Here is a 13,733-nt window from a genome sequence, read left to right as displayed (position 1 = left end):
CATATATTATATACATAAACCCATGCATAGCGTATATTCACATGGCTTTTATTTAACCCAGGAAATGGTAAGAGCTTTGGAAAGAATGGGAAATTCATTTATTTATTTATTTAAGTGAGGCCTGGCTCGGTGTCTTGACAGATGGCAGCATCTTGCAGGATGGGAGACGGAAGCATGCGAGTAACACCGGGGGTCCCATTTGCCAGGCCGGTAGACATCCATTATGTGCCTTACACTTGAAATGATGATGTTGCTCACTACTCAAGCACCATCTGCTAAATAACTTTGGCACTGACCACTTGTCTTGTCTTCCTGCCCATGGAAGAGACCATTTATTGTGATTTTGGAGAGAGGGATGCAAATCACAGGGATCTCAAAATTACGTGTTGCTGCAGAGCACATGTAGTTTAATACTGAAGAGTTTTCAATGTTGAGAAAGAATTCAGAGCAAACATGCATCCCCACTCAAAACGGCCAAAATCCCAGTCAGCATCTCATCCCCCTCAACCAAGCTTTCCATAATCATCTTCCTGCCTCCTAATTGATATTCAGTGTGACTGTGCTAAAGAATAACAGACGCCAGCGCATAAGGAAAAATTAAATGTTCAAGATGCGGCAACCAAACTCATCAGCCCAGTCAAACTGTTAGCTTTACATTTCCGGAGCCAGATATCTGAATTTGTTGAAAGATGAGGAAAGCAAAAAGAAAATTAATTATCTGGTACATTTCTGAATAAGGAATTGAAATTTCTGCACAACATAGGGGAATTACCATGACACAAAGTGCTTTTATCATCTCTTGCTGGAGAAAGACCTTCTGTAACCGTATCACGTGTCTCCCTATCTTGATCTTTTGAATACTCCCTAAAATGGAAAATGTGCAATCTTTATATTGAGGGCAACATTTTGGAGAAAATTTTGCCTGGCAAATGATTAAGTGGAGTTAAAATCTGCAACTCCAGCATGCACTTCCTCTGTTATATTCAGCTGCTTCCAAGGCTGAGGTCTGGAGGACTCTGTGCCGATAGGTTAACTGACTCTAGGAGGATTTAATCAGTGAGGACTCCCCCGTACCTGCACATGCACACTGAGAAGCCAAGCTTACAGTTTGACAGCTAGCTATTCCCATTCGAGCCAGACGTATGTCCCAGCCTATCACAGGTCAAAAAAGGCAGCCTGGCACGAACCTGTGACTTCTCTCTCAATTCAAGGACCAAGGGTGATGATGGTGGGTTTTGAGATCCACAACAATTGCTACAGCTCAGGAACAGAGGGTTGGCAACCCTGTTTACCTGTTTTGCACGTGTGAGCATGCCGACACTGCATGCATCTGGCAAACAGCTGCTGCACTTCAGGAAGGGGGTGAAAAAAGACTGCCAGCAACCACAGTAAAACAAATTCCTCCAGTGCCCTTCCAAATCTGGCACTGGATCCAGCCAGATCCAGCACATAACACTCACAGATGTGAGCACCCTGATGGGCTGTTTGCAGGTTTGAGCTACAAATCAACAGGGATAAGCGGGATGCAGCAGAACAAGACAGTCCCAAATCTTGCATCAACTTGTAGCATGGGTTAACATGCTAAATTGTCAACTTCGACACTGCAAATTTGACCTTCAGATCAGTCACTAGTACATAAGAATGCATTTATTCTTCCTCCCATTCTTGGGATAAGAATCATCCCATTCAGGGTCCTGGCTGGCCACTCCTGTGATGGTCTGACATTAGGCATCGTGGCAAGCCCCAAGGACAATGGGTTCTCCTGGAGAGTGACAGATACACCTTCTGATATTAATTGCTTGACTTTATTTATTCTCCTAACGACGGAGGTGAAGATGATGAATAACGCACTTCATGAAGCCCAGAAGAGCTCCAAAAACCTAAGCAAATGAACACCAAAGGTCTCAAATCCACTGCATGTTCAAGTGGATTGATAATAAAAAACAGGCAGCTTATCAAGCTCACAACCTCCATTTGACCAAAACACAAGATCCACATATCATCAGAATCTATTGCAGCAATGTTGCTGAAGAAGACAAGAGAATTGCTACAAACTGCCACGTGAACCACACCAACAAAAAGGTGGTTTGTGCCCAAGCACAGCTTTTCCATTTATGTACCATCACTGCACATTTTGCAGCACAGCAGGAAATATACACCATGGACTGCACCCGAGGCCAACAAACTTCAGCAGAGAGGTTTTGGGCAGTTATCTTTTACTTCACATTGCAACGACCCACAAGCACAACACAAAGTCAATCACTGCATCTAACTGAAGCTACTGTCAATGGTGACAACTTCTGTTTAAAAACAGTTCTAGCTGGAGGCACCACCCCCCATCTCATCACTATTATTAAAGGTGCACATGGTCTTCTGTAAGCAACCAGGTTCACATTTTTCACCTAAAGGTTTTTATGTAAAAAATATCAGTGAAGAAGATAGAAATACTCAGACTCCAGATCTGTTCTCTTTTTCCCAGAAGAGCAGTATCTTGTTCTCTTCCCACAACTCCAGAGAGAAGCACTATACACTGAGTTAAGTAAAAAAGTTCTTACAGTTATGTACGTTCAGAGATGTCTGTACTGAAGCTGACTAAGTAACAGAAGGATACAGCAAGTTCCAGTTATTTAAAATGTTCAATTTTAAGAATGTGACAACACGTTAGTGCTAGCTGAGCCAGGGACATAACACGCTCTTGGTTGGACCCAGCGGCAGGGCTGCCATTACCCACATTGTCCAATATACAAAACTGTGCACAGCCTTTCCATATTTCTGCCAAAGAACTGCGACAGCAAACCCCAGGAGACTGCATCAAGCAGGACACAAACATCCGTTCCTGAGGATGCGACTGACAGTTCAAATCTGTAGCACATGCTGCAGTCAAGTTCAAAGTCATAATCTTGTATGTATCTGATCTGAAATGTGCAATAATACTATTGTGCCCCAGGTGAACCAGTTTTGTTTACACAAACATCAACCATTTGCCCAGGAGGAACAGGAAAAAAAGCCACTGCCTTGGCAATTGCAATCAGTGGCTGCACTGGGTAACACCATGGCACGAAGGCTGGAACTACCTCCCCCTCATCCCCTGACTGCTTCTGGAGCTGAGTGTGCAGGGGTGCTGCCTGTCATCATCAGCTGCTCTGCAAGCGCTTTTCTGTCTAGGTAAAACCATAGCTTAGTTCTTGTCCTTCTCCTATACTAGTGATACACTAAATTTCAAAATCACCTCTGTATTATAAATGTTGCTTTAAAAAAAATACTGTAGTCAAATTATACTATAATATAATTTATCCCCACTTAAGTGGTACAATTTAAACCCTTCCTAGAGAAGGATATTTTGCCTGAAGTTGAGCTTTGCTGTTCACAGGGTGGTTTTACTCAAGCATGAAGAAAACGCATAGGAAATGTGGTCAAAAACCTTTTGAAGGCCCCCGATTGTTTCCACAGTTACTGGAACAGGGTAGGTATGAAGTTCAGGAGATGCGTGATAGAAGCAAATGTGTTAAAGCTGTCAGTGTCTGATAACATTATGTCCGAGTCGCTGCCATATACCCAACCACACATATGTCTACTCAGGATTGCACTACCGCAGGGTTTGCTAAATCCTGGCATGAGATAGCAGCGTGTTGGGGATGTGCTTCTCACTGACAGCAGGTGAGCAAGTGCATCACCCTCCTCTGCTCTCTTCTCTCATGCTAAATAAGCGAGGGAATGGGCAGGTACCAGCAACACCACGCTGAGAGCAAAGGCTCAACCAAGCCAAGTGCAATTCTGCACCAGAATTTTGAGCCACAGCCATCGAATTCAGCATGGTTGTGAATAACTCAACCTCTCCACGTAAAACCTTATGCCTTCTGTGACAGGCAGTCAGGCCAAGTGTATGAAAATACCTCCAAGGCCTCTCAGCCCAGGTCTCTTCTCCATTTTATACAAGGAACTCACATGTAATTGCATCTGACCCTGAGCTCGTAACACACAGTACCAAGTCTTGCACACAGAGGCAATTTACTGCTTTTCCAACAACTTGAAACCATATTCTTACACGATAATTTGAACCACAAATCATCAGAGTGAACAGAAGGCACAGCTCTGACACCTCAGTAATTCATCTGACATGGTATTACTGTGGAAAACCAGGATTAACATTTACCTTGTCTGCTTAGTCAGACCTACACACCATACTGCTCCCCGACAGAAGGAAGGCTGGGTTTGCTGGGAGGGGACTGGATGCCTTAGCTCTTTTCCTCTCCTTTAACTGACCTGGTAACATTTCATACCTGTCAAGCTTTCTACTTGTAACTAGCTTCTACAGTAACTAAAACTAGTTACTGTATCTTGAAGTTTACATCAAGGAAAATGTATCATCCTGCCAGTAGAACTGGTCAGAAAGAGATGGATTCATGGTTGTTTTCAGAAGCTTTCCATGTTTTTGGGTTTTGTTTTTTTTTTTTTTTTTTAATTGTAAATGAACTATGCAAGACTAGGTGTCATTTTTGACGAGCTTCTTCATAAAACCGTTCTTTTGTCTGTCAGGGTCAGAGCACCCCATACTGACATGGCTGCCCGGAGGAAGGCTCCAGGTGCTGGTTTTCAGGGCTGGACCCCATGTGAGCCTGGGACATCTCCCCAAGGTGCAGCCCCAGCAGGAGCACACAGCCACAGCTTTCTGCCACCACCCTCGACCAGTCCTCCACGCCTCAGGCCTGAACGTGCAGCCATCACTCACTAAATTAGCGCTAATGAGATTACTGCTGTAAGCAAACACCACTCACATGACTGTTGCAGTATGAGGCCTTAAACTCTGTAGCGGTCTATGTCCACACATCCACAACTCAGACTCTCACAAGTATATATTTAAAAGTTTAATAGAAAAAAATTCCACTTTTCTGAGTTTCTAAGTATTTATTAGTAACCAGTAAAGACACTGGTTAAAGAACTAAACTACCACAGAATTCACAAGTATAAACTTAGAAACTTGGCATTAAGGTTAGTCAGACATCTAAATAGCTTGCTTGGCATAACTAGCCATCCCACTGGATGGGTCAAGCAATGAAAGACAGAAAGATAATGTCCCAGAAACATCTTGCCTCATATCCAAAACCAGCACCTGGAACTCGATACCAATTGCTAAAACTCAAAGAGAAAATGCCAGTTAAACCAGATGTGCTGCTCACCCGGGAGAGCTGCCCAAAGCTGCCGAAACAGAAACTCCCTGGTGTGGAGGGGGAAAGGGGAAAGATCTGCACACAATCCACTTGCCTTTGCACCATCCCCTGTCATCTCCTGGTCAGCAAGAAGGGACAAGCAATGAGCCGGCAGCTGCATCTTCATGCTTCAAAAATTATCTCAGCTAAAGTCAGGGTGACTTCTTGGTGGAGACTTTCATGTTGTAACTTGTATTTTACAAGGGGATTTTTTCTTTCTTTTTTTTTTTTTTTTCCTTTGTATTAGAGGCTATTAACTGCAATAGTCAGCTAAACTGTCAGCTACAGAAATAAATCTGCTGACTACTATATTAAAACACATTTATCCATTCACTGCACATATCACTGAAAAACCACTCTACTCCCTGAGCTCAGGAATCCTTTTTTTTTTTTTTTGTAGTGTTCAGACATTGTAGCCAACCCCTTCTTCTGTAAATACCCACAAACCATGTACCTCCCTAAGTCACAACTACAAACCCCATCTTATAAGTAGCTTACCAAAATTTCACCTAAAACCAGACAGACTGTAGTACAATATACATTCCTCTTATAAAAGAAACTCTTAAAAATGACGCATTACTTTACAGGTCATACTGCACTTTAACAATCACAGTATGTACTATATCACTGCTTTCTGTTTTAGAAGAACCTTCTGTTTCAAAGCTGAAAAATAACTGCATATCATTTTAATTTACTTCATGCATATTTTGAATCTGTCTTTCCAGTGGAGCTGAGACAATTAAGACCTCATGAGTGGGTGACAGACAGGTGTAGGTGTCAGAAGACCTGGATTCCCCACCCGACATTGATGCATCTGAGCAAATCATTTTGGGTTAGATCCAGTCAAGAACTTGTATCTATAGACAAACACGACACTATCTAAATTTCATGTACACACCGCCTAAATTCAGAGTCCAAGTGGGTATCTACACTCTGCCTGCAGCACGCAAGTGTACAGCGAGGCACCGCAGGATAAAGACAACTAAGGAAGAACCTGAGGTGCTGTAACTCTTGTCCTCGCCACACCAGTAATGGTCAACGCTGGGTGCAATGCTGCAGGCATCCTTCCTCATGAGGGGCAGGAGAATGTAACAGGGATTTCAAAACCTTTACCTTTGAGGATGATGTGCTTGTCATCCAAGAGTTGCTTAAAATAAAGTGCTGCAAGTTAACGTATTTCTCATGTAGATACAAATTTAAATTCTTTAAGGATGAGGTCAGCACAGGCTAGATCTCCAGCTTTCTAACAGTATGCTCCGAACACCAGGCAAAAAGGTTGTCACCTGGACTGTAGCAGTCAGAGCTATACTTTGCTTGGGACCGGCTGTACTGGTGTGTACTGATACATGCTCTGAGCACACCTGCCAAACTGGGGCCTCCTCAAAGGGCACAGCTCTGCCTCTCCTCCTGCTTGCAGCGCTGTAGTAAGATGCAGGTAAGACCAGGGTAACCGTGGACTACACAGTTAACCAGGGAATTTCAGGGAGGTTATCTTTTCAAGATAAAGAGCTTGTTGAGAATGATTATGCCTGGGACCATAATTAAAACAGACGCCCTAGTTCAAAGGTCTCTTCAGTTAGTGAAGCTAACTATAATTACTGCTTTTTGCTCTGTGCCTCTATGAGCCCCTCATTTGTAAACTGGGGATAAGAATGCATAGTGCTGTGTGTGGATGAAACAGGCTGTATAAAAGCAGACCTGTACAAAGGCAATTTTGGTTTTGACAAATATCTCGTGCTAAATATGACTTTAAAAAAAGAAGCTCAACTTAATTCCAGTGCAAGATCTATTTTTGTCCTTGGTCTAAATATGAGGCAGACAGCTTGCCTCTACCACTTTATATTCCTCCCAAAAATTCATTCAGCTTGGATCAAATCCCATTTCCCTTAAATGTATAAATCCCCATATCATCTGCAGAACTTGACTATCACAGGGAGTGCTTCTATATCAAAGCTTTAAAATATGTAGTAAAGCCACAGCAATGTTGCACTTGTGTAGCAACTGAACTGTAACCAATGATGACTGCAAAGCAAGTTCATGAACTTCAGTCATCATATATCCAGTGTGCTGTTTTGTTCAGACTCCCAGTTTAATGGGTCAAGAATTTCAACAGATGTAGTATCACGGCAGCCCGGCTGAAAAACCTTTTGCTCAACAGCTTGATCTAGATGCTTTGGCTAATATCAGACTTTGCTAATCCAGCTACCTTCCCTATTATTCCCCCCTCTTCCCCCAAAATGCAATTTTATATTGCTATTTCTAGATCTTTATTTTTATCAGTACATATAGAAAAGTGTAAGACAAACCTGCAGACAGTGAACACCAGTACCCAACACACTTCTTCCACAAGCAAGTGCCATATTGGAGCGGCAAGTTTTTAACTCAATGGCAAAACTTAAATTGTTTCCTGCAAGGCCTTCTTATTCAATGAGTAACAAGAAAGGTCTATCAGACTTTTTTCAGACTGTCACGTGTGTTTCCCCTCTTGAATAAGCAGCAAAGCTCAGCCACACAGCCAGCTTTTAATGACAAATGCTGTGTGGAGTTTCCCAGAAACAAAGATGTCTTGGGTTCCATGGGATGAAAGTAACCCTGACAGAAGTCTCTTGGACTCTGTCATGGAGATGTCTGTTGAATGGATACTTCAAAGAAGTCTTACTGAAAGCATCCAGATATATTTATGTTAGGTCTATTTTCTCCAATGCACAAGTGCTCGCTCTCTCGCTGGGAAGGGCACGCCAACATGGCAACTGGATGCCCAGTCTGGCTGGGAAACCCACCCTTCCAGACTGACTCCTCCAAGCTACTTCTGGGCTCAGCTGTATAGATGCCTGTAGTAGTGCAAGGATGGGGCATGAAAGTGCAACGTTACAGTAAAGCAAGTATGCAGTTCGACTTATTTTCAAGGGTCCAAATGAGATGCAAGTCTTTAAGAAGGATCTAAACTAAAAGGAACTTTGCAATGTGAAAATACCTTTAAATGGGTTAAATCAATGCAAACCCATTGATCATTCCTTTCTTTTCTTGAAGCTTTTAAAAAACAAATACATTTAATCCCACCCTTAATTCCCCAGGTAATCTGAAAGATTTAGTCATGCAGAAAACCTTTATAATGGCACCAAAATGCAACAGCCATTACAAATTATATTTGTTAACAAGCTGTCACTAGGGAGTGCTCAAAATAATTACCACTGTTTGTCTTGAGTTAATTTAAATTTCTGCAAGTGTGTTATATGACTACATTTAGTGGTGACAAGATGTCTTAAGTTTAACAGTTTATTTGCTTCCTTTTGCATGTTTGATTCTGGCATTAAAACCATTCTCCCTGCTTTTTCTCTAGCATTTTTATGGATATTTGTTGTTTCTCAGACAGCTGAACACATATAATATAAAAATATGAGGGGAGTTTTTATTGTTTTTTCTCCTAGGACATGTAATGTTAAACTTAAAGCAATATAAATGCTTCAAACAAGCATGTATAACACCCCAATCTAAGAGAGAAAGGAGCAAGAAAAGCAAAAAGAGTAACAACTGGTAGTCTGCTACTCCTTGTGATGGAAATGGCTTTACCTAGCACTGAAACAATTACAACACAGACAGTAACAGTTCAAATTTCTTCTCTCCACTAAAGGCACAGATCTAAAATGGGTTGAGGCTTGATAATCTTTTAGCTAAATCTTCCTACTGATTCTGACTTATATCATAAAACTTTAAGAAAACACATTTATCTGGTTTAAGAAAAGAACCAGTATCATTAGTATTATTTTGAAACAAATTTTCATCTTGTTGCTTTCACTTATGTATATCACGCAATCAATCTACATACAACCACTCTGCATGTTTTTACACTCAGCACTGCACTATATAACTAAACCTAAAAATAGGGAACCTAAATGCTTCCAAGAAGCTCAATTTTTCAGCACAAGAACAGCTTTCAAACACGTGCAGTGTAGACTCCCGGTCAAATTCTGCTTAGTTTCATTTGAATATTTGCTTTTTTAAATTCCTTATTAGAAAGGACAGTTGGAGTGTGGAATTTGGCCAAAACCATCAACAGATGTACTGTGAATTAATTCAGGAACAGTAAAAAGGGCAGGATACATGGGCAGAATCTCTGGTTCTAACCTGACTATTGAAACTAAAATAATGAGAACGAAGTTCATTTCTATTTTTTGATTTTACAGCTCCAAGGCCTTTCCAGAACATATGGTCTACCCCTAGCCTTTAATGGTCTTTTACTTCATTAAGGTTTTCAGTTGGTAGGGAGCTCACATCTTGACATCTCTCTGAACCTGAACCAGACCTATTGTTAATAAAGTGGTTCCCCCTATTTTGCAGTTCTTTAATGAAACGTAAGATTATTTTAAGTCCATAATCTTCTCAGCAGGATTATCGACTAGTAGGGCTGACCCTAATATTGCTCATCTGAACAGTGATCTGGCAGATGCACTGAGAAAACAAAGGCTAAACACATACCTGTCTGGAGGGTCTTGCAGCAAGACATAATAGAGGCTTTATGAGTAACTACTTAAATCCGGTTTTATTTGACAATGCTAACCAGATGTCTTCTGGAAAACAAATCAAGTGTTTCAATCACTGCTGCTTAAATACATTCCTTGAATTTGGCCAACAAAGCTAAACAGAAGCTACAGTCAGCCAAATCCAGCTCTTCTGAAGATGAGATAATAAATGAATCATCGCAGACATTGGAACAACGAGCCCTATATTATGTACATAGCTTGAATCAACACAATTACCCTGGGGGGGAAAAGGCACAAAGTACAGGCAGTTGTGCAGGAAGTGTCTGCAGCTATAGTCTAAGAAGGGGTATTAAAGTCAGCACATGGACTGCGCCCACTATTTACAGCTACACCTTCCTCAGTACGTATCTGACACCTTGTTATCTGCTGGAAAGGACAGCCAGCCTGCGCAGCAACCAGCAGCGTGCGACGAGACACTGCCCCTCATCTGCAACTGGAACTGGGCAGAGACAGCGTCCGCAAGACCCTTCAGGAGCTGGCTATCTCCCGAGAGCCTGCTATCATTTCAGTCTGGCTGTGTTTGCCCTTTAACATAAACACAGTTATTTCATCCCTTCCCTTTATGCCTGTTGTCTGCCAACTCATGGACAAGTGACAACACACAACAGTGGAGCTTGTCCTCCCCCACTTTTTTCTTTTTTTAAATCAGAACTGCTCTACACTGCTAACTGCGGGAACTGGAAGATAACTGCCCCTTGGAAATCTGGCTATACATGCCCTGCTCTGGCTCCCATCACTGGAACTGATTTATATCTACGTTTGAGGGAGAATACAGGATAGTTTGAAAAATGCAGAAGTGAAAAGAGTTCAGGTGCACGATAGGAATATTTTTGTCTGTTCCTTCACTTCATCATGGTTTACAAGATTATCCGAGGCCAGTACATTCTAGATTACTTTAAGCTTTCCTTTTAGGACACTGGACCTACACCTGCAAACACACTGCTAACCTGTACAGAAGGCAGTCAGGGACACTTATGACACGCTCCAAGCAGTTAAGCAACACTACAACAGTGCTGTGTCTCCTACCCATCTTCATGCCCTACTGCTTGTCATTTTTAGATTATAGTACAGTTAGCAAAATGAGGATTAGTCTCAATTTACTTTTCTTACCAAACATTTGTGTCATTGCTATATACTACTGCTGTTGTATCTGTGCTCCCAGCTGAAGACCACTGTACTTCAGGGACTTCTTCAGACAATGGTCTTTTAAACACGACCATGTTACAGAGCAGCAAGCCACTTCTGTCAGTGCACCATGTCAGGGACAGGGGCTGTTTTACAGTACTAACCTCCTGACTCTGAACACCCACTCAACCTCTTGGCCTCATGGACCAAAAAAAGCTGTAGGAAACACTGCAGTATGTGGCACTTGCCCCTTTGGCACAGATTACATACTGCTTTAAAAAAAATGAACCAATGTGACTCTGAACAACAAGCTCATAGCTCTGCTACTGTCCAGACCAGACTCTTGGAGCTGGTCCAGCCACTCAGTAGACATTGGCAACACGGGACTAAACAAGTCAAGCAGTCCTTCAGCCTTGGAGCACAGCACACAGTGCAAGGGGACGGGATTGATTTGAGGATCCTGACCCCATGCAGAGCCTCAGCTCCTCCTTTCCATCTGTCTTCATCTCCTGTTTTCATGACTTCCTAAGAGGAAACAGTCACATGGAGCACAGAGTCACTATCTGAATGCCTGTCTGCTGGGAAGCACCTATCATAAGGTGACCATGAAAATATGAAGAAGAGGCCACTTAAGACAGGCTCCCAGGAAAGGCCAGTTAGAGCAGCTTGTCCCTGAGGGTAAGGAAACAGGCACCTTTGATGGCACGTGTCACCTCATCGGCTCTACCAGGCACTCGAAGGTCCTGGCTCCTTCCCCAGAGAAAATGAGAGCCTGTTTTATCCAGTGCAAAGAAAACATTAAAAAAAAAAAAAAAAAAAAAAAGGGATCTATCACCACAACCCAAGAACTGCATTATTTGCTAAACATTTAAATCATATTGCAATGGTACCATGACTGCTAAGTGCAGCTGAATCTGCTCTTCTGCTCTAGCCATCAGTTTAAGCCACTGAGAGCTTTCATTTAAAAAGTAGTAACGTAGCCTGGGTTAAACAAGATAGGTTAGATATACATTTTAATCTCTCTATCCATAATTTTATATTCTTAAACCAATTTAAGAATAAGGACCGATGATAATAGCTTTTCTGCTCCTTAAGTGGTCCTTAAAAGTTTATTTTAGACAACAGAGAGCTTCCTATCTATTTCATTAGATTTTTTTAGCTAGGCTCATGCTGTCAAAAATTTGCTGTTAAAATTGTACCAGAATAAATACACTTGACCTTGCATTGTCTTAAAAGCTAGACTGGATTTCATCTGGTTCGTATTAGGTGGGTGAAAACACCTTGATAGAAAGGAATACCTTGCTTGAATTATTTTGAAAGATTTTATACATTCAACAACTTTACAAGGGGGTCTAAATGACTGTTGGGCTCTATGGGTGAATTACTATCTGTTTACCTGAGTTTTACACTTACTTTTCCATTCACTGGGGGAGCAATGAATGCAGTTACAAATTAATAGTCTGAAATCAAGTTGCTATGTACCAGCAACATCAGATCTCATAATCAGAACAAGAATAGGACTGGAAATCTTTCAAACAGGTGTGTTTTAATGGTCTGAACTACAGCTACTAGTTTAGCCCTCAGGACCACATTATCAGGTTCAAGGGGACCGTGAGAGGTTATCTCTTCTTTCCCAACCTCCTCTAAAGGTAGGATTAAATATGCAGAAAATATTTCTGGGTAGTGTTTCTCTCATCTATTCTTAAAAACCTCCAATGATTTCATAGCCCACAAAATTTATTTCAGCATTTCAGTACTTTTACTGCAAGGAAGTTTCCCCTGTTATTGCACCTAAGTACTTCTCCACTGCCATGCACATCCACAACTTCATCTCCAACTTACCACATAGAAAAAAATAATTTTGCTTTTGTTCTATTCCTTTCCAGTTTGTGCAAACCCTTTCTGGAGAACAGGAGGATTCATCCTACCATTTCCTGCACAGAGTATAGTGCACTTTGTCATCCAACTTTGTTCATTCCCCACCACCCACACAGTACATCAGGTCACATACAGCCGTTCTACTGCCCCACACTTCACCTCAACCAATGAATTTGAAACACCAAAAAGATGTCAAAAAGCAAGTTTCATCATGAGGCCAAGAAACGCAGAATTAAATTTCCCATGATAGCCCAACAGTATTTCTCCTGAGACCACTTTTCTTCAAAGTTTTCTATGGTATAATCACACAGCACTGAATTTACTTCCTACTCACTAAGAAGCTTTGGAAAACTCATGTCTTTTCTACAGCAACAGGTGGAAAAGCAGTTTGGCAGTTGTCACAATTACATCACAATTTCAACAGCACTTTTATGCTGAATGAAACTCAGCTCTGGCTACAAAACTTTTAACCCAGTCCTCCAAATGTGATCAGAAGCACTGGCATCTTCTCGATTTCACAGTGCTGGTTGAAGGAGCAGCAGAGTAAAACTGATAAGATCTCGGTCAGTGCCTCTCTTACTACTCAGAATCCCTACATGCAAGAATGAAATTACTGAAAATGGTGTTAAATTCATGCTGTAGCTACTCAGAACAGCTACAGGCCACAGCAAGGAGTTATTTTAAGACTGCCCTTAGAGAATAACATGGCCCAGGGAAAGTGCTTACAGTAAAATAAACAAATAAACAGCAGAGTTTTAATTGACTATGTCAGCAGCTTGAGGTCTGGTGAAGGCACCACAGTTTCTTCTGTCTCTCTCTCTCCCCCAGTTATTACCCTGGAGGCATGAAACTGAAATTCAGTTCATTATCAAGAAGTCCTACATCATGCACGCAAGCCAGTTTATTTAACAGATAAAGCTAATTGGTAAACTGTAGTAGTACTGTATAGATTTTGTTTTATAAAGGGCAGCTGCTCCAGAGA

At 41.6% G+C, this 13,733-nt stretch overlaps 1 protein-coding gene across 11 annotated transcripts in view; it reads right to left on the bottom strand.

Annotated features, from left to right (window-relative positions):
- NHSL1 (NHS like 1) overlaps positions 1-13,733 on the bottom strand; it is a 189,816-nt gene that overhangs the window by 37,774 nt on the left and 138,309 nt on the right. The gene's annotated exons all lie outside the window — the stretch shown is intronic.

This window comes from Tyto alba, unplaced genomic scaffold (genome assembly GCF_018691265.1).
Source record: "Tyto alba isolate M040663 unplaced genomic scaffold, T.alba_DEE_v4.0 Super-Scaffold_22, whole genome shotgun sequence".
Lineage (NCBI taxonomy): Eukaryota > Metazoa > Chordata > Aves > Strigiformes > Tytonidae > Tyto > Tyto alba.
Note: the sequence above shows the minus strand (reverse complement) of the source record. Positions and strands in the feature narration are given on the sequence as shown.